The sequence below is a fragment of the Schistocerca serialis genome, chromosome 2 (assembly GCF_023864345.2).
Source record: "Schistocerca serialis cubense isolate TAMUIC-IGC-003099 chromosome 2, iqSchSeri2.2, whole genome shotgun sequence".
Taxonomy (NCBI): Eukaryota; Metazoa; Arthropoda; class Insecta; order Orthoptera; family Acrididae; genus Schistocerca; species Schistocerca serialis.
The window spans coordinates 543369208-543391614 of record NC_064639.1 but is presented as its reverse complement, the minus strand read 5'-3'; positions in this window follow the sequence as shown (position 1 = coordinate 543391614).

The window sequence follows — 22407 nt, the reverse complement described above, 5'->3', positions numbered from 1 at the left end:
ATATGCAAATTCTTGTTACACCAAAACTTTGTTCTCTCACTGGAAAAAATACTATTTGGAACTGGGACGAACAAGCACAATTGGAATTCAATTCTTTGAAAGAAGCGTTACTTCACGCGCCAATCTTAGCTCATCCAGATCTGTCACAAGATTTCTGCCTTAGCACGGATTCTTCTAAAGTCGGTCTTGGTGCCCATTTATTTCAAGAAGCCATAGAAAATGACACTACCGTTCAGAAAACCATTGCTTTTGCTAGCCGAGTGCTAACAAAATCTGAAAAAAATTATTCCGTTACTGAATTAGAAGCTTTAGCTATCGTTTGGGCATTTAACAAATTCCGTTTCTTTCTTTCTGGTAAGCTCGTAAAAGTGTACAGTGATCATCGTGCATTACAATTTCTTATGTCTTCAAAATTAAATCATGACAGGTTAAAACGTTGGGCATTGTTTCTGCAAGAATTCCGCTTCACAATAGTCTACATTCCCGGCAAGGAGAACATTGTTGCGGACGCACTGTCACGCGCACCGGCTGGGCTTGAGAAAAGTACCACAGAAGGCAACCTCGAGAAAAATTTCAGTATTCTTTACATTCAGAAAGTCGCCTTTGAAAACTTCATCACCACATCTTTAAAGGACATTGCTCATGAACAAGATAAAGATCCGATTTGGAAAGACATCAAGAGCAAATGGCATGAAAAGACACACACACAGATTCGGCATTATTACCTGGTTAGAAACAACATACTCTTCAAACGCTGCACTGTTGATGACAAGCTATGGGTACTTTGCATTCCTGACGATTTTGTTAATAAGCTCATTTGGTACATTCATTTCAGCTACGCACATTTTGGCCCACGAAAATGTTATCATATTCTTCGAACGACTTGTTATTTTAACAATATGGAAAAAAGAATTCGAAGAGTCTTGTCTATTTGTAAACTTTGTCAAAAGGCGAAACCATCTACTGTCTCACATCGTGCTCCGTTGTTTCCTATCATTCCTTCTAAATTAAAAGAATTTGCTGCTGTTGATCTCTTGGGACCGCTTGTCAGAACATCTAATGGATTTTCGTACGTTCTAGTCGCTGTTGAACTTACTTCAAAATTTGTTTCTTTCACACCGTTACGTAAAGCCACTGGACGGTCTGTATCCAACGCCTTTGTTAAAAATTTCTTACGTGAAGTTGGACACGTTAGTAAAGTCATTTCAGATAACGGACCGCAATTCAGATCTGCTGTTTGGTCACGCATGCTTCGCAACCATAAAATCAAACCTGTTTTTATTTCATTGTACTCACCACATTGTAACCCGTCTGAACGGATTATGAAAGAAATCAATAAGCTTTGCAGACTTTATTGTCACAGAAAGCATCAGCATTGGGACAGATATTTACACTTATTTCAAAACGTGCTGAATGAAATGCCTCATGATTCCACTGCTTTACCACCTACTCTTGTACTGAAGAATGTGGAACCTCCGAACAGAATCAGAGAGCTTGTACCTTTCCCGAATACACGTAAACTTCGACACAAAGACATAATTGATTTGGCTCTTAAAAATATAAAATCTGCAGCAGACAAAAGGAGAAAACTACACGGTAAAGCAAATGCAAAGAAATTGTATATTGGTCAGAAAGTTCTCATTAAAGCTCATTCATTGTCACATAAGAAGAAACACTTGAGTCACAAATTCTTTCTAGTTTACAATGGACCTTACAGAATCCGACGTATACCACATGATAATTGCGTTGAAGTTGAAACTCTGCGCTCTAGGAAGAGTAAAGGTTTACACCACATTTCTCATGTAAAACCATTTATTGACAGATAATCTGCCTTTTAACTTTGTCTTTGCCATAAAACGTTTCACTTCACGTTACTAGTATGCTTTAGAAACTGTTACCATGCAACAATGTTTGAAGTTAAATATCCAATCAAGAACCAAGAGAACTTATTTAAACAGAAATGACGAATGCATTGTTATAGTAAACAGACGTCACAGTGTTATTGTGTGTGTACATTCTTGCTTGTTTGTTGCACGATTACGTAACGACTATAAGGCTCACATACTTAGGACACATACTGGTACTGCTAATGAGATTTTAATGCAACATTTTGGTTTACTTGAAAATACATTCTGGGTTTAAAGTACTTTCTGTGAGATACCAGACGACACAGTGGTTAGTTTATGTGATAGCTACACGATTTTTATCACGACGCTACTAATGAGTGACAATGTACAATGTTGATTTTGCGGTGTATCTGTTTATATCTGCACAGTTTTCTGAATTCTTCTGGAAATCAAAACATGTTTTATTAGTAACTTTTGTGGTATAGCTACAAGGAGACAGCCTTTTCCATAGCACAACAATACGTTACAGCACAGTACTTTCATCATCACAACAATAAGCGTAATAACTAAGATATCTCTACGCAAAGCATTTCACTTTTGTTTATCATGAGGTAAGTACATTGGCTTCTGCAGAACTTAGCTTTTGGAGGAAAATAACTACGACACTTTCACAGAGATTATGCACATTTAGCGCTACAGGACACGCATTTCAGTGATTAATTTTGTACTTAAAACATTTATTTTTAAAGATTTTTGAATTACAAAGAAAGTTTTCAGTGATACATTTCATTTCATTGCTGTAATCTGTAACACCTGAGTGTATAATTACATTAATCCTCAGGGGGGTACACACTTACTTTGTGTACCATGTGTGTGGCAACCACAAGGAACCCTAGCTAATATGGTATTTGCTTATACAACTTTACACTTCGGTACCATATTTCTCTAACACAGAATTACACAGCTATCTGATTATTTGACAGAGAAACAAACATTCTTTTTACTACATCAGTGACAGATGTTTACGCATTTACAGAGTTGGATTACTTCACAGTTATGAAATTGTATTTTGTCTGTGCATTGTAAACTGTTCATATTTTTTCGGAACCATTGTGATACTATGAGAGCTTTGAATGATGTATTTGGTATGGATTCATGATTTTTAAAGTACTTTTGAGGCAGATGACACTTTTGACATGAGCAGAGAATTTTTTTTAGTTATTGGAGGAAGCTACGACGATTTTGAGAATTGACTGAGGTGTTATGATGTTATTTTTACGACGACGATGTGTATTATGCTGCTGAGGTATGTTTATGATTAATAGGCTGAGGCTATATGAGTTATTTGAATATGCTTCATATTTATAATGACGAAATATTGACGAGTGTCGATGGATACGTATATGTGTAATAAGGTAAGGAGTAATGAATAGTGGGTAGGGACTCTTGACTTGTGAAAAAGGATGTTGGAAACCAAGAATCGTACTTTAAGAGTTATGACATGTGTGAATCATGTGTGAATGTATCACAATGCCACTGAACATTTTTTGGACACTGTTATATTCATAGGATTTTGTTTCTACACATTTGCAAAGTAAATTCTCGACCTGTGAAATTTTGTAGCGGTAAATATTTCCGTACGAAAGTTAAGTGACCACCTGCACGTAATGCGTCGCGGGCGCCCAGCTGTGTCAGACGCCTGGAGAAAAAGCCATTATTGCGAGCCCTTTTCAGCGGCACAGGTAGAAAAAAAAAAAGGGGACGTGGGGCGTGTCAAACACCTGGAGAACAAGCCATTAGGGTGTACCTTTCATCGCTAATGCGACACCCTCGTTACTTGAAAACATATGATTACTCGCACTTTGTGCTAATTACTGAAATGCTTATGAATTGATGGGAAATATTCGTACATCTGCACACCTGATTACGACAAGCGTCTTTCTACGAGAGTTGAGAGCTACTAACTTATGAAATGTCACATGACTACTGAATGATATTTTTATACTTTGCTTTTCGTAGTTGCTTATTTCACTTGATATCTGGTTTCCAGCTGTGTTGCAGCATTAGTTTTATAAAATGAAATGCATTTGCTAATGTGAACACTTTCTGTCAACAGATCTATTAAATAATTATTTTATGATCCACATTCTTTAAAAAAGGAGCACTTGGAAAGGAAAGAACAATAAGAAGGGACTAATACCAGTAACTGCATCTATAATTTTCTTTTCAAGTACATGGTAATATTTCTTTTTACAATCAGTTGTTGTGGTGCACCACTTTAATTACATAGATATTAAGATGTGAATATACATTTCCCTTATCTGTGTTGTTGTCTTTAGTGTACTATTTTTTCTGCTTGTGCGTTTGTCATGTTTAGATATAAGCTGCTGTTTGCCAGGCATAGTGCTACTGAACTTTAATTTGTGTTACTCTGCTAAGCCAATTTTACTACTCATTGATTTTTCATGTTGCTGCACATTGGCTCATATTAGTTGCAATTTTGCATTTTATCTGTAAATTAGATTCACTGCTGCTTGCTTTGCACTCTGCATTTTTTTGGTCATTGCTGTTTGTGTTACATGTTTTGTGCTGCTGCATTGCCTCGTCCCTTAGTTTAGCATCTGAGCTCAGTAGATTTAAGTTAGCTTAAGAGGGGGTAGACTATATGAGAAACTGACTGTGGAGAATAGGTAAAGAATGCATTGCGAAGTTATATAAAAAGGATTTGGGCCCAAATGAGTATTGTACAATCAGAAATAATTATTTTTGAAAGAAATATGAACAGAATACAGAAAGCAGGCTTAGATAGGACTTTTTGGGAATAATGACGAATGAAGGGAGATCTCCAAGAAATAAAGAAAGTTTTGTTTGCAAAATACTGCAGTACAACAAACCCTGTCCTTTCCTTTTGTGTTATCCCAGTACGTGTTTGTGTACCCTTGTGTATTTGTTTTCTTCCTGTCTCTGTGTAGTTTCATAGAATTTTTTCTTCTTTTAATATTAAGCTACATTCACTATGATGAGGAATACTGTTATCCTCAAATATAATTGGCATTAATAATATGTTATTTACTTTGTAAAGATGTTAGACATTATTCCGTTCTGTTTAATGCTCATGTGTGAAGTTGATGTTTCGAAAGTTATTCTGATCTTTTATGTATTTACTAATGTCATAATTCCTGTAACACTGATGTATATGTTAGTTCGATTCTTTTGTAAAGCCTGTACTACAAATGTTATCTGTATTGTTATGTTCTTTAATGATGTATTTTGTACCTTTAGTAATTATATTTTCGTGTTATAATTGTACAGACACCAGTTCTTCAAATTAAGTTACATTTCACTGCACACGTTTCTGTTGGTCATAGTATATGGACAATATGTGAGAAGTAGGGACTGTTAGTGTTTGCACGTGTGTTAATAATGCTGCAAGGGACTGGATAACAGCATTGCTGGTTCTAAGGACAATTCCAAAAACTTTGTGAGTGCTCAAGTGGTGGTTTATGGACTTGCTATATTCTCCGCAAGACTCTTCGATGGTGAATGTGCACCTGCACAATCACAACAGATGGCTGCTGGTCATCTCTACAAGGACTACAGTGGGTCTGCACCTCTGGTGGCCCACCAATACCGTAATCTCTACCAGGACTACAGTGGGTCTGCTCTGTGATGACCTACCTACCAATATTCATCAAAACTTCGACTGACTCTGCAGTGGGTTTGCTCTGTTGTGGCCCATTACCTGTCAGCATGTCGAGAGTCAGCACTGTCTTTCCATTGGAAGGACAACACTACTTCTTCAAGACTGCATGGAAATCCACTACTTCCGTGTGCATTTTCTTTTACTGCTCAGACTTTGAGAAAAACACTGCTATTCTCCTGTTATGTACGATTAGGACTGTCTTTAGGGACTGTGAGAAAATTTGAGCTTTTGACCAACATAATATTAATAAGTGTGTGCATTTTATATCTTTGTTACTGTAATTGTGAAAAATTTTTGTCAAATCTGTATTGGCCAGTGCCCAACACCATTTGTAAAAATTTTTGTGGGGAGCATGGGGGCTATGTAAGTAGGCTGTTTATGTTTTCTTATTGGCAACGTTACGTAGCGCTCAATATGAAAATCACTGGCTGTGCTGTGTGCAGTCTGTCGCTAGTTTGCATTGTTGTCTGCCATTGTAGTGTTGGGCAGCGGCAGCTGGATGTGAACAGCGCGTAGCGTTGCGCAGTTGGAGGTGAGCCGCCAGCAGTGGTGGATGTGGGGAGAGAGATGGCGGAGTTTTGTAATTTTTCATGAACTGATATATTTATATATGATGATATTAAGGTAAATACATTGTTTGTTCTCTATTAATATCTTTCATTTGCTAACTATCCCTATCAGTAGTTAGTGCCTTCCATAGTTTGAATCTTTTATTTAGCTGGCAGTAGTGGCGCTCGCTGTATTGCAGTAGCTTGAGCAGCGAAGATTTTTGTGAGGTAAGTGATTTGTGAAAGGTATAGTTTAATGTTTGTCAGGGCCATTACTTTGTAGGGAATTTTGAAAGTCAGATTGCGTTGCGCTAACAAAATATTGTGTATCAGTTTAAGCACAGTCTTGTATAATTGTTCAAAGGGGACGTTTCAAGTTTAATTCTTAATTTCTTTGCGTGTTTTTGGTACTTGCATTGCTTAATTCATAAATTTCGGGCGTATTATAGTATTTGAGAGTTGTAGCATCGCGTTTTAGTACCTGAATAGTGTAAATTCGCGTAGTCTCCTTCCGCCGCCGAGCAGTGTCAGCAGTGCGCAAGTAGCAGCATTACTGCATTTACTAGGCAATCTTGTATTTTAATAACCGTTTAAATTTTGTCGATTTGTTTCCGCTCTCTGTAGATTAGTTCAGACGTTCTTTGCAAAACAGTTTTTAGCATGGATAGGGACTGCAACTGCTGTGTTCGGATGCAGGCTGAGTTGGCATCCCTTCGCTTCCAGCTTCAGGCAGTGTTGGCTTCGGTCACACAGCTTGAGGCTGTTGCCAATGGGCATCACTGTGGGGGTCCGGATAGAAGTTTGTCGGGGACGGCCAGCTCGTACCACGCATCCCCAGATCGGACTACGACTGTGGTTGCCCGGAATACTGCCCGCATTGAGGCTGATCCCTCACCTGTGGTAGAGTGGGAGGTCGTCTCAAGGTGTGGCAGGGGGCGAAAGACATTCCGGAGGGCTGAACGGAAGGCCTCTCCATGTTGTCTGACGAACAGGTTTCAGGCTCAGTCTCAGGCTGATACTGATCTTCGGCTGCTTGTCCTGTTCCAGAGGTTGCCCCTCAGTCTGCAAGATCCGGGCGGTCGCAGAGGGTGGGCTTACTGGTAGTTGGAAGCTCCAACGTCAGGCGCGTAATGGGGCCCCTAAGGGAAATGGCAGTAAGAGAGGGGAAGAAAACTAATGTGCACTCCGTGTGCATACCGGGGGGAGTCATTCCAGATGTGGAAAGGGTCCTTCCGAATGCCGTGAAGGGTACAGGGTGCACCCATCTGCAGGTGGTCGCTCATGTCGGCACCAATGATGTGTGTCGCTATGGATCGGAGGAAATCCTCTCTGGCTTCCGACGGCTATCTGATTTGGTGAAGACTGCCAGTCTCTCTAGCGGGATGAAAGCAGAGCTCACCATCTGCAGCATCGTCGACAGGACTGACGGCGGACCTTTGGTACAGAGCCGAGTGGAGGTTCTGAATCAGAGGCTGAGACGGTTCTGCGACCGTGTGGGCTGCAGATTCCTCGACTTGCGCCATAGGGTGGTGGGGTTTCGGGTTCCGCTGGATAGGTCAGGAGTCCACTACACGCAACAAGCGGCTACACGGGTAGCAGGGGTTGTGTGGCATGGGCTGGGCGGTTTTTTTTAGGTTAGATGGCCTTGGGCAAGTACAGAAAGGGCAACAGCCTCAACGGGTGCGGGGCAAAGTCAGGACATGCGGGGACCAAGCAGCAATCGGTATTGTAATTGTCAACTGTAGAAGCTGAGTTGGTAAAGTACCAGAACTTCAAGCGCTGATAGAAAGCACCGAAGCTGAAATCGTTATAGGTACAGAAAGCTGGCTTAAGCCAGAGATAAATTCTTCCGAAATTTTTACAAAGGTACAGACGGTGTTTAGAAAGGATAGATTGCATGCAACCGGTGGTGGAGTGTTCGTCGCTGTTAGTAGTAGTTTATCCTGTAGTGAAGTAGAAGTGGATAGTTCCTGTGAATTATTATGGGTGGAGGTTACACTCAACAACCGAGCTAGGTTAATAATTGGCTCCTTTTACCGACCTCCCGACTCAGCAGCATTAGTGGCAGAACAACTGAGAGAAAATTTGGAATACATTTCACATAAATTTTCTCAGCATGTTACAGTCTTAGGTGGAGATTTCAATTTACCAGATATAGACTGGGACACTCAGATGTTTAGGACGGGTGGTAGGGACAGAGCATCGAGTGACATTATACTGAGTGCACTATCCGAAAATTACCTCGAGCAATTAAACAGAGAACCGACTCGTGGAGATAACATCTTGGACCTACTGATAACAAACAGACCCGAACTTTTCGAGTCTCTAAGTGCAGAACAGGGAATCAGTGATCATAAGGCCGTTGCAGCATCCCTGAATATGGAAGTTAATAGGAATATAAAGAAAGGGAGGAAGGTTTATCTGTTTAGCAAGAGTAATAGAAGGCAGATTTCAGACTACCTAACAGATCAAAACGAAAATTTCTGTTCCGACACGGACAATGTTGAGTGTTTATGGAAAAAGTTCAAGGCAATCGTAAAATGCGTTTTAGACAGGTACGTGCCGAGTAAAACTGTGAGGGACGGGAAAAACCCACCGTGGTAACTACTGCAAAAGCAAAGAGAGCTTCACTCCAAGTTTAAACGCAGCCAAAACCTCTCAGACAAACAGAAGCTAAACGATGTCAAAGTTAGCGTAAGGAAGGCTATGCGTGAAGCGTTCAGTGAATTCGAAAGTAAAATTCTATGTACCGACTTGACAGAAAATCCTAGGAAGTTCTGGTCTTACGTTAAATCAGTAAGTGGCTCGAAACAGCATATCCAGACACTCCGGGATGATGATGGCATTGAAACAGAGGATGACACGCGTAAAGCTGAAATATTAAACACCTTTTTCCAAAGCTGTTTCACAGAGGAAGACCGCACTGCAGTTCCTTCTCTAAATCCTCGCACAAACGAAAAAATGGCTGACATAGAAATAAGTGTCCAAGGAATAGAAAAGCAACTGGAATCACTCAATAGAGGAAAGTCCACTGGACCTGACGGGATACCAGTTCGATTCTACACAGAGTACGCGAAAGAACTTGCCCCCCTTCTAACAGCCGTGTACCGCAAGTCTCTAGAGAAACGGAGGGTTCCAAATGATTGGAAAAAAGCACAGGTAGTCCCAGTCTTCAAGAAGGGTCGTCGAGCAGATGCGCAAACCTATAGACCTATATCTCTGACGTCGATCTGTTGTTGAATTTTAGAACATGTTTTTTGCTCGAGTATCATGTCGTTTTTGGAAACCCAGAATCTACTATGTAGGAATCAACATGGATTCCTGAAACAGCGATCGTGTGAGACTCAACTCGCTTTATTTGTTCATGAGACCCAGAAAATATTAGATACAGGCTCCCAGGTAGATGCTATTTTTCTTGACTTCCGGAAGGCGTTCGATACAGTTCCGCACTGTCCCCTGATAAACAAAGTAAGAGCCTACGGAATATCAGACCAGCTGTGTGGCTGGATTGAAGAGTTTTTAGCAAACAGAACACAGCATGTTGTTATCAATGCAGAGACGTCTACAGTCGTTAAAGTAACCTCTGGCGTGCCACAGGGGAGTATTATGGGACCATTGCTTTTCACAATATATATAAATGACCTAGTAGATAGTGTCGGAAGTTCCATGCGGCTTTTCGCGGATGATGCTGTAGTATACAGAGAAGTTGCAGCATTAGAAAATTGTAGCGAAATGCAGGAAGATCTGCAGCGGATAGGCACTTGGTGCAGGGAGTGGCAACTGTCCCTTAACATAGACAAATGTAATGTATTGCGAATACATAGAAAGAACCATTCTTTATTGTATGATTATATGATAGCGGAACAAACACTGGTAGCAGTTACTTCTGTAAAATATCTGGGAGTATGCGTGCGGAACGATTTGAAGTGGAATGATCATATAAAATTAATTGTTGGTAAGGCGGGTACCAGGTTGAGATTCATGGCAGAGTGCTTAGAAAATGTAGTCCATCAAGAAAGGAGGTGGCTTACAAAACACTCGTTCGACCTATACTTGAGTATTGCTCATCAGTGTGGGATCCGTACCAGATCGGTTTGACGGAGGAGATAGAGAAGATCCAAAGAAGAGCGGCGCGTTTCGTCACAGGGTTATTTGGTAACCGTGATAGCGTTACGGAGATGTTTAATAAACTCAAGTGGCAGACTCTGCAAGAGAGGCGCTCTGCATCGCGGTGTAGCTTGCTCGCCAGGTTTCGAGAGGGTGCGTTTCTGGATGAGGTATCGAATATATTGCTTCCCCCTACTTATACCTCCCGAGGAGATCACGAATGTAAAATTAGAGAGATTAGAGCGCGCACGGAGGCTTTCAGACAGTCGTTCTTCCCGCGAACCATAGGCGACTGGAACAGGAAAGGGAGGTAATGACAGTGGCACGTAAAGTGCCCTCCGCCACACACCGTTGGGTGGTTTGCGGAGTATAAATGTAGATGTAGATGTAGATGTAATAGTGTGGGACGTGTGCAGTTGGAGTGATATGGTACCCCTTATATGTCTAGATGCGACTTTGGCAGGTGACATGTACTTAAGCATTCTGTCTGATCACCTGCATCCATTCATGTACATTGTGCATTCCGACGGGCTTGGGCAGTTACAGCAATTCCAGCAGGACAATACGACACCCTTCGCGTCCAGAATTGCTGCAGAGTGGCTTCAGTAACACTCTTTTGAGTTTAAACACTTCCGCTGGCCACCAAACTCTTCAGTCCTGAACATTATTGAGCACACCTGGGATGCCTTGCGACGTCTCGTTGAGAAGAGATCTCCATCCCTCGTACCCTTAGGGATTTATGGACAGCTGTGCGGAATTCATGGTGTCAATTTCCTCCAGCACTGCTTCAAATACTAGTCGAGTCCATGCCACGTCGTGTTACGACACTTACGCAAGCTCTCTGGAGCCCAACACGATGTTAGGCAGGTGTACCAGTTTCTTTGGCTCTTCAGTGTGTAATAATATCAATGAAAAAAAGTTATTTCTCTTGGAAGTTCATCCTAACTCAAACAAGATCTGTGATGTATCACTAAATGAAATCAGACAGTGATTTAATGAACGAGCAATATCCTTTTTTGTATAACGTACATGGTGGGTTGAGGCCTGCATGCATGCGAATATCCGCGGATATCAAAATAATACTTACTTTGTACTGTGTACAGTGTAAGTACTACGACTTCACTCGCACAGCTAGCCGTGCCTGTTAAAGTGTCGCTTCCAGGACGGGGAGGTGTCGGCCCGTGGACCGAATCCGGCCGGTGGATCAACGACGATGGTCGGCCAGCCCGTACGTGGTTTCAAGGCAGTTTCCCATATCCCAGTAGGTGAATACCGTACTGGTGCCCAAGTCCCGCCGCAGTTAGATGACTGACAAACATGAATAACACTACACGCAGGCAGTTGGAGTACATACATTCCGTGCCGGTGTGTAAAAGTGTGGCGACAGGAAGGGCATCCAGCCACACATTAAACGAACCATGCCAGATCCATTAATAACCCTGCTGACCTGGAGCCGATACAGATACAAGAAAATGAAGAAGTAAGTATACGAGTTCTGTCTATCGCGTTAAACGCGACTGATAATCTTGTTGTTGTTTTTGTGGTCTTCAGTCCGAAGAATGATTAGACGCAACCCTCCTCGCTAGACTGTCCTGTGCAAGCTTCTTCATCTGCATCCCACATCAATTTGAAGTAGCTTACTGCATTGAAGCCTTGGTCTGCCTGTGCAATTCTCACACCCGACATTTCGCTCCATACCAAACAGACGATTCCTCCACACTTCAGAATGCGTCCTATCAGCCGGTCCCTTCATTAAGTCAAGTTGTGCCATAAATTTCTCTTTCCCCTAGTTAAATTCAGTACCTTCCCATTAGTTACTCGATTTAACCGTCTAGTCGTTTGCGTTTTTCTGTAGCATCACATTTCTACACTCTTTTTGTCTGAACTGTTTACCGTCTAGGGTTCACTTCGGCACAAGACTACGCTCCACACAAATTCCTAAGGAAAGAACTTTGTAACGCTTAAATTTATACATGGGGTGATCAAAAAGTTGCCATTGGAGGTCCACACAAACACCTTGCCTACATGTAGGAGCTTATATACCTTATCGGAGTCGCGCCAGGTTGCTTATACGCCGCAGAAACGCCCTCAAACGGAAACTTTTTGATTGCTGCTTATATTAGCCGATTTAATTCATATTCCATTAACTTTATTTTACTTTTGTTGATGTTCACCTTACAGCGTCTTGTTAATGAACATTATTATTGTTTGACGCTACTTCTATTAACATCTTTATATAGAGTGCCACTATGTTGGCTTGACTGTAGAGTGTCCTTTGAAGGTTGGATGCGTTGTTGACGTCTGAAAGGGCTGAAGACGGTGACATTCACTTTTTTCTGGTTTTCCGCGCAATTACAAGTGAATCTTGATTCCGTTGTGCGCATGACTGCTATAGGGAACAAAGGATCAGTTTGCAAAACGCATTGCTTAGAAAACTTTCGATGGACCTGTTCTAGAATACTGCTCAAGCGTGTAGGACTAATGAACGATGGTGAACGCATAGAAAGATGAATAGTAAGTATCTTCACAGGCTTGTTTTGCCCACGGTAGAACTTCACGGAAATGTTGAAAAACCTGAATGGGCAGACGCTTGAAGATACTGTCCAAGTTACAGATTTTCAAGTAGCAGCTTTAAATGAGGGATTTAGGAGAATACCATAACGCTCTACATATCGTTCCCGTACGGATCGCAAAACCCGCTTTCAACTAATTACAGTATCCAGAGATCCATTTAAACAGTTATCTTCTCATTCTGAATATGCGAAGAAGCCTTAATAAGTGGTACCCTCAGGCAAGCATTTCTTAGTGCTTTGCATAGTACAAATGTAGACGAAGTAAAGTAGAAGAAGCCCCAGCGCTCCAGGAACTGAGAAAACGAGGAGTCCTGCGGGCTCTTGACAGCGGGTGATTGGCTGCAGCAGCCCGTGTTTAGCACGTGTGTTTTGGCGGCGCGTGCGCAGTGGTGACACAGAAGCGAGGCGAAGCTACTGTGTCCTGTCTGTGGCGGTTGCTCCTCCCAGCCCGCTCACCGGCGGCAATCGATCTTCAGGGACGCAGCCGCGCTGGCTGCTGCCATGGAGCCGCCAACTACCTCCAGACACAACGCGGCGAAGGAATCATCCGAATGGGACGGAAATCGGTAGATGTGATGTACATGTACAAACAAACGAATTATTATAAATTCAGTAAAATTGGAGAATTTATTCAAGAGAAAGAGCTTCACAAACTGAGCACGTCAATAATGCGATCGTTCACCTGCAACCCTTATGCAAACAGTTATTCGGTTTGGCCGTGACTAATAGAGTTTGTTGGATGCCCTCCTGAGGGATATCATGCCACATTCTGCTCAATTAGTGCCCTAGATCGTCAAAATATTGAGATGATTAGAGAGCTTTACCCATAATACTCCAAATGCTGTCAACTGGAGAGAGATCCGACGATCTTGCTTGCCAACATAGGATTTAGCAAGCTCGACGACAAGCAGTAGAGACTCTCGCCGTTTGTGGGCGGGTACTATCTTACTGAAACTGAAGCCCAGGATGGCTTTCTATGAAAGACAACGAAACGGAGCATAGAATGTCGTTGATGTTACGCTGAGCTGTAAGGGTCCAGGGATGCCAACCTGATATGAAGTGAAGTGGCACCCCACACTCCTCGTTGTCAGACCATATCGGAAGCGACAGTCAGGTTGGCTTCCCAGCGCTGCCCACGTCGTCTCCAGACACCTCTTCGGCCTGAAATCTCATTAACTGACTCGAATTGCCTTCAGTGACGAGTCCTGCTTTGAAACCGAACCCGAATGACCAGAGAAGATTTGTCTGGAGATGTCCCGGACAGCAAAGTACAAATATTTCAAGAAAATGAAAGGGAAACACCCAAATACAAGGATGAGTCAAATGGAAACCTTAAATATTTATTTAAATATTATTTATTGTGCAGATGTGGTACAAAGCTGTATCACTTTTCAACATAATCTCCCCCACGCTCAATGCAAGTCCTCTAGCGCTTACAAAGTGCATAAATTCCTTTAGAAAAAAATTCTTTTGGTAGTCCGCGCAACCACTCATGCACCGATGCACCGCGTAGCGTACCTCTTCATAAGAACGGAAATTCTTTCTTCCCATTTGGTCTTTGAGAGGTCCAAACGTATGGAAACCACTTGGGGCAAGGTCTGGCGAATGTGGTGGATGAGGAAGACACTCAAAATGCAGGTCGGTGACTGTTGTAACTGTTTTACGGGCAGTGTGGGGCCTTGCTTTGTCATGTTGTAAAAGGACACCTGCTGACTGCAATCCACGTCGCTTTGATTTGATTGCAGGCCGCAGATGGTTTTTTAGGAGATCTGTGTATGATGCACTGGTGACAGTGGTCCTTCTAGGCATGTAAAGCTCCAAAATGACGCCTTTTTCGTCCCAAAAGAGAGTCAGCATAACCTTCCCTGCTGATGGTTCTGTTCGAAACTTCTGTGGCTTTGGTGATGAGGAATGGCGCCATTCCTTGCTCGTTCTCTTCGTTTCCGGTTGGTGGAAGTGAACCCAGGTTTCGTCCCCAGTAACGATTCTTGCAAGGAAGCCATCAGTTTCTCGTTCAAAGTGCCGAAGAAGTTCTCTACTTTGTGAAACTGGAGTACATCATGGACAATGTGGTGTACTGACCCATGAATAATCTGTAAACATGCTGCTGTGTCATTCAGTGTCACTCGGCGATTTTCCTTCACTATGGCTTCAACTGCTGCAATGTTCTGTGGAGTCACAACTCGTTGTGCCTGACCAGGACGAAGAGTATCTTCCACTGAAGTCACACCATTTGCGAACTTCCTACTCCATTCGTAGACTTGCTGCTGTGACAAACATACATAAGCGTACTGAACCTTCGTTCGTCGATGAATTTCAATAGGTTTCACACCTTCACTACGCAAAAACCGAATAACAGAACGCTGTTCTTCCCTGGTGCAAGTCGCAAGTGGGGTGGCCATCTTTATACTGATACTGCGACGGTATGTGTGTATCTGCACTATGCTGCCATTTACAGGCCAATCTGCACGCTGTTTGTAGCACGCTTACCAACTTACAGGATAACGGCGTGAAATTTCGATTTGTTATTACAAAGTTAAGGTTTCATTTGACTCACCCTCATAGAAATAAAAAAAAGTACGCAGGCCCGTTATGACCACAACAACTTCATGGGATATCCGACTTACTGTTGGACACTATAAAGCCCGACAGCCAACATTGATGATCTGGGGTGCCGTTCCATTTCGTAGCACGACTCCCTATGAAAGTCATTTGCGGCAGCCTTACAGCACAGCGGTGCATCGACGGTATTTTACGCCCCGTTTTGTTGTCTTTCCTGGCAAGCCAAACTCGTCAAGATAATGACCGCCTGCACACGGCGAGAGTCTCTACCGCTTGTCTTCTTCCCGCTAACCAAACCCTACTTTGGAAAGCAACGGATCTCTCCCCAATTGACAACGTTTGAAGCATTATAGGAAGTATCCCGGGATTTTGACGAAGTAACGCACCAATTGAACAGGGTTTCGCGTGCACCCTCAGGACGACATCCAACAAGTCTATCAATCAATGTGAAACCGAGTAACTGCTCACATAAGGGCCAGAGGTGGCATTTATGAAGTTTTTTCTCTCGAATAAATAATCCAGTTTTTCTGAAACTGCAATAATTTATTTATCTGTACATGTGCAGCCTGTCTATCGATTTCCATCCCAATCTGCTAATACTTTCGTGGTGAGTCGCTTTCTTTTATATTATTATACGTTCTGTGCATTATACGTTCTGTTGTATGTCACATACAAAATGAAGAGAAAATTAAAACTACTTCTGAAGACATTTGCTCTATATCTGAAAGGTTTTAGCGACATCTATGCTAGTCGGTCATTGTAAAAATTTCTCAACTCTCCACATATGACATCCAAGGCAGGCACAACCGCTGACGCCTGAAGTTGGTACTGTTACCACGACAACAATACACTACAGCACCAAAACGTTATGATCAACTGCTAAATAGCGTATTTGTCCACATGTGGAACACAGTAGAGCAGCAGATCTGAGTGCAGTGGATTCGACAAATTCTTGTTGGATTTCTGGAGGTATGTAGCACCAGGTCACGCGGTTACCGTAAATTGCTGTTTGTGTTCCATCGGGTTCATACGAGGCGAATTTGGTGGCCGAGACATCAACATGTAATCACCATCATGCTCCGCAACCCACTGTAGCATGATTCCGCCCTTGTGACAAGAATAGTCTTCGCGCTAGAAGTATCATTGCCGCCGGGTAAGACATCATGCATGATGGGATGCTGATGATCAGCATTAATGTTCACATAGTCCACAGCTGTCATGGTGAGTTCGATTACCACCACAGGCTCTATGGGAGCCCAGTCGAATGGCATTCGTAGAATAATACTACCCCCACCTACCTGCATGTTTCCAATAACCATTCGCCCATATGACGCACATCTGGACACTATCATCGAACCTGGTATAAGAAGAAACGCGATTCTGACCAGGTGTGATGCTTATAATGATGAATAATCCAATCTTGATGATATCGTTCCCACCGAAACCGTAATTCACAATACCGTTGGGTCAACATGGGGCCAATTGGAGGCTGCCTATTGCGGAGCCCATGTTCAACAACCTCCAAGTTCCATGATGAGGCATGCTCCTCCAATACCTTCTCGCCCATGTGTACTCTTGACACCTTTCATCCACTTTCCGTAGACGCTCATACGCGAATAGCCGAACAGCTTCTCCGTTTCTGAGATGATCCTTCCCTGCGCGTAGTGCCACAACAACCTGCCCTTTGCCAAAGTCCCTTATGTCAGTGGACTACCCAATTTGCGACTCGTATTTTCATTAGAATGAATTTTCATTCGTTTCCATTCCCACTGAAGGCTGTTAAAACGAAAGTCAAGCATTGGCTTTAATCATAAAAAAATGGGACAATTTTGAAGATGACTGGTGTCAAACACTTGTATGTGAATAAAGATTGATGTTGTAAATGAAAGTGGGGCACTTTTTGAAAGCCTTCTTATAAGGAGACAAATCATATGAAATTGTACGAGAGTCGTTCAGTAACTAATGTCCCACTTTTTTTGTTTACTGTTAAGACTCAGAACTTGGTGATGACATACATAAACATGTCTTGTCCATGTCCTATTTTTCTACGTAGTCTCCGTCACGTTCTGTGGCCGTACGCCAATGTTGTGGAAGAGCATGTATTTCCTGCTGGTAAAAGCTCTTGTCCTGTAGGCGTAGCCATGTTTTCACTACATGACTGACACTCTCGTCAGCTGCAAAGTGTGTTCCCCGTAGAGGATCTTTAATCGGTCCAAAGAACTGGAACTCTGAGGGTGCAAAGTCTGGACTGCAAGTTGTATGAGGCAATGATGTCCATCCCAATTTGACGATGTGTTTCCGGGTTCTCAGACTTATGTGTGGGCGTGCATTATCGTTGTTGGAGCAATATTTATGCTGGATTCTTGTCCGATCGAATACGTCGAAAACGATTGTTGAGTTTATTCAGAGTCTTTAAGTATGCCTCTGAATTGATGGTTGACCCTATTGGCATCACATCCACGAGAATAACGACATCAAAATCCCAGAAGACTGTCACCATGACTTTTTCGGCAGAGGGGGTTGCCCTGATTTTCTTCTTTTGTAGTGAGATAGGATGATGCAACTCCATAGACTGCCTTTTTGTTTCCGGGGCAAAGTGAGGCACGCAGCTTTCTTCCCCCTTAACTATACGTCACAGAAAGCGCTCTGCGTCGGGCTCAATACGCTCCAACAATTCAAATGAAATGGCCTTTCTTTGAATCTTGTGGTCCGCTGTGAGCATTCGTGGAAACCATCGTGAGCACCTCTTTCAATATACGAGAGTCTCGATCACTGCAGATGCACTTCCAATGCTGACCGATAACAGTAGAGCCAATTGTCGAGTTGTGATGGGCCAGTCAGCACGAACCATGGCATCCGCACGATTCAGCATTTCTCGAGCAGTGGCTGTGACAGGACGTTTCGAGCGTGGCTGACCATGGAGCTCTGCTTCTGTATTTCCTGAGGCTGTAATTTTCCTAACCCATCGCCCAACTATACTCTTATCAACTGCAGCATCGCCATACACTGCATACAAACGTTTATGGATGTGCCTCACGGTTTCTTTTCCTGCACGCAAAAATTCAGTAACAGAGCTTTGCTTGTAACTTGAGTCGTACGTAGACGCCATTTTGACGCTGTGCTACTGCTCTACAATCAGCCAGAACGGTTCGAAATTTCACCGTTGCACAGAACAAACATCAAATGTGAAGCGCCAACAAGGATGTTTGTCTAGGTATATTAATGGTTTCATAAAAAAATTGTGGAGAATTTCTTATTGAACATCCCTCGTAAATAATAAAATAATCTGTGGTTAAAGTAATGAGGAATGTTGTCCAATAAATAAAAGTAAGAAATCCCCGATCGGGCCGGGAATCGAACCCGGGACCCCGTGATCGAAGGCCAGCAGCACAAACCACGAGACCACCAGTTGCCGACTCTACCACAAAAAGTAGAGCCTGCTGTCCAAGATCCGCAACACCACTCTCTATCACCTAACCATATACAATTTATCAGTTAATTCCTATTTCAATGTGGCGAATATTGTACACTTTCTGAGAATAATTGTCAAGAAGAAGTGCAACTAAAATTTCATTTATCTGGCCCTTCTGGTTACTGACATCAGTTCATTGTTGCCAGTTGTTGAATGATTTCCTTTGGTATCAGAGTTCTTTGCAAAATTCACACACGTCATATAGATAAATATTTAAGATTTAAGTAGTAACTACAGTTTATTATTAAATTGTCAGCAAATATAACATTTATTTCTGTTCCTTACAATCCATTTCTTCCATCTACAAATCCGTCTTCCAGTTGGTACCTGTGGAACCTACAATACTACTACTGCTCTATAAAAAGTTATGTAACCGTCAGAGGTGATACGAATTCAAAGATGGAATGAAAATTTACAAAATTATCGTTAACGCAATTGATTTACGAAAGCATTTTGAACTGAAATATAGTTATTGCAAAAGTTCCCACTAAAATTCTGTGTTACAAATGTAAAGTAATTATTTTTATTATAGAAAGTTTACAGCATAATGAAAATATAGCAAATAAGTTGGATTTGGCAGAAACACAGATTCCTGTAAAATATGCTTGTAGAAAATGTGAATTAACTATCAACTGAGCGCGACCTTAACACTGCTTCATATCGCTAAATAACAAGAATCCACGTTCATAAAAAACTTTATTCGGGCGTTTCGAGCACGGATCATAACCATAACATTAAAAACAAACATGATACAAAGGTTTGTGCCAAGTTGTAACTCTATTAACCAAAGGACCTGCCTCGTTGAATAAACCGCTTCTCGTCTGATCACCGACGATAAGCAATGAAATCTGTAGCCATTACTCGGACGGTGGAACCGCTAGGGTATGTCACGTGTTTCAAAATGGTTCAAATGGCTCTGAGCACTATGTGACTTAACATCTATGGTCATCAGTCCCCTAGAACTTAGAACTACTTAAACCTTACTAACCTAAGGACATCATACAACACCCAGTGATCACGAGGCAGAGAAAATCCCTGACCCCGCCGGGAATCGACCCCGGGAGCCCTGGCGCGGGAAGCGAGAACGCTACCGCACGACCACGAGCTGTGGACATGCCATGTGCTCTTGGCTGCTTTCTCTTCTCCGCAGTTTCTCATGAAATGAGGACATCAGACACGTTTGGTGGCGATCCGTCCATCGGATGGGGTACGTTAAGCTCGACGGCACGCTCAGTGCTACTCGAAAGAAGTAGGTGGTGGTGGTTAGTGTTTAACGTCCCGTCGACAACGAGGTCATTAGAGACGGAGCGCAAGCTCGGGTTAGGGAAGGATTGGGAAGGAAATCGGCCGTGCCCTTTCAAAGGAACCATCCCGGCATTTGCCTGAAACGATTTAGGGAAATCACGGAAAACCTAAATCAGGATGGCTGGAGACGGGATTGAACCGTCGTCCTCCCGAATGCAAGTCCAGTGTGCTAACCACTGCGCCACCTCGCTCGGTCGAAAGAAGTAGGCTATGTGCTGACATCGAGTTTCGCCCTCTCTCTTCCTTCGTCATCATCCGACACAAACATGACACCACACCACACGCATACTCACCCATTACAGTCACTTACTTAAACACACAACCCCCACACTTCGCAAAAGAAAGGTACGACTGTGGACGAAGGACAGAAAAAGCTTTTCCAATTAGGCGGCTGAACCTGCCCTTCGGGGTCTACCAGCCATTAGTGCCACATGACGTCACTTTTACTAACATCGATGCTCAAGTAAACATCGAGCTCCGACGATAATCTGTATCAAGTTCATTTCTAACATTCTCTCTGCATCTCGTGGTCTAAACACAGAAAATCTTAGCTTGCTAGCTCTGCGTCACATTTGACGATATCGAATTTCGGACCCTCTGTCCGGATGACTATTACTTTCCCTCCGCAAAATATCACCATCAGGGAATGAACATCGACAACGTCTTCAACGAAGTGGAGAAAGTGAAGACTGATTACCGACGGTACCCGCAAAACGCTCACAACGCCTTCGAATGCACACTGAGATACCGTCAGCTGTTCTCATATTATTTACACCGTGTTTTCGCTAACCTGTCGCCTCCCATACCCCTTATTTGGGGAGTGTCAGGCTCAAGTCACGTGCAGCATCACACTGAAAACAGAATGTCCTGAATTGTTATCAGTGAGAAATGAAAGAGATTAGCTGATTTATGGAAAGCTGTTTTCAGTGAGATATTAGCAAAGCAGAATGAGCGTGTAGTAAATACTTTTACATGGCATTTACAATGGCAGTGCACAAGAAAACTCCAGTTGCCCTATTTATTGAAGAAAGATTCTTTTAGCTGAAGTTGCAAAAGTAATATACAAATGTTATTTTTGTTTATCCTTTGAATAACATCTTTCTGTAACTCTACGTTTTAAAACATTTTCATTTGTATACATTTATTAATTATGTTGTTGTTGTTGTTGTGGTCTTCAGTCCGAAGACTAATTTCAAGCAGCTCTCTACACTACCCTATCCTGTTCAAGCCTTTTCATCTCCGAATAACTACAACCTACATTCTTCTCAATTTCCTTATTGTATTCATCTCTTTGTCTCTCTCTATGATTTTACCCCCCCCCCCCCACACTTTCCTCAAATACTAAACTGGTGAACCCTTGCTGTCTCAGAATGTGTCCTATCAACTGATCCCTTCTTTAGATCAAGTTGTACCACAATTTCCTTATTCCCTCAATTCTATTTAGTACCTCTTCATTAGTTACGTGATCGACCATCTACCATTCAATATTCTTCTCTACCACAACATATCGAAAGTTTCCACTTTCTTTTTTCCAAAACTTCCACACATGGCTACATTCCATACAAATACCTTCAGAAAAGATTTCCTAACACTAAAGTCTACATTAGAAGGTCACAAATTTCTCTTCTTCAGAAACGCTTTCCTTGACATTGCCAGTCTACGTTTTATATCCTGTTCTTTGACCGTATCAGTTATTTTGTTGCCCAAATAGCAGAACACATCTGCTACTTCAAGTGTCTCGTTTCCTAATCTAATTCCCTTAGCATCACCTGATTTAATTCGACTACATTCCATTATTCTCGTTTTGCTTTTGTTGATATTCATTTTATGTCCTCCTTCCAAGACACTATACATGCCGTTCAACTCTTCTTCCAAGCCCTTTGCCATCTCTGGCAGAATTACAGTGTCATCGGGAAACATCAAAGTTTTTATTTCTTCTTCCTGAACTTTATTTCCTTCTCCAAATTTTTCTTTGGTTTCCTTTAGTGCTTATTCAAGTACACAGTGAATAACATCGGGGATAGGCTACAAGCCTGTCTCAATCCCTTCTCACCCACCGCCTCTCTTTCATGCTCCTCGAAGCTTATAACTGCTGCCGTCTGGTCTCTGACAAGTTGTAAACAGCTTTTCGCTCCCTATATTTCACCCCTGCTCCCTTTAGAATCTGAAAGAGTATATTCCAGTCGACATTTTCAAATGCGTTCTCTAAGTCTATAAATGCTATAAACGTAGCTTTCCCTTTTCCCAACCTAACATAAGTCGTAGGGTTAGTATTGTTTCGTGTGTTCCT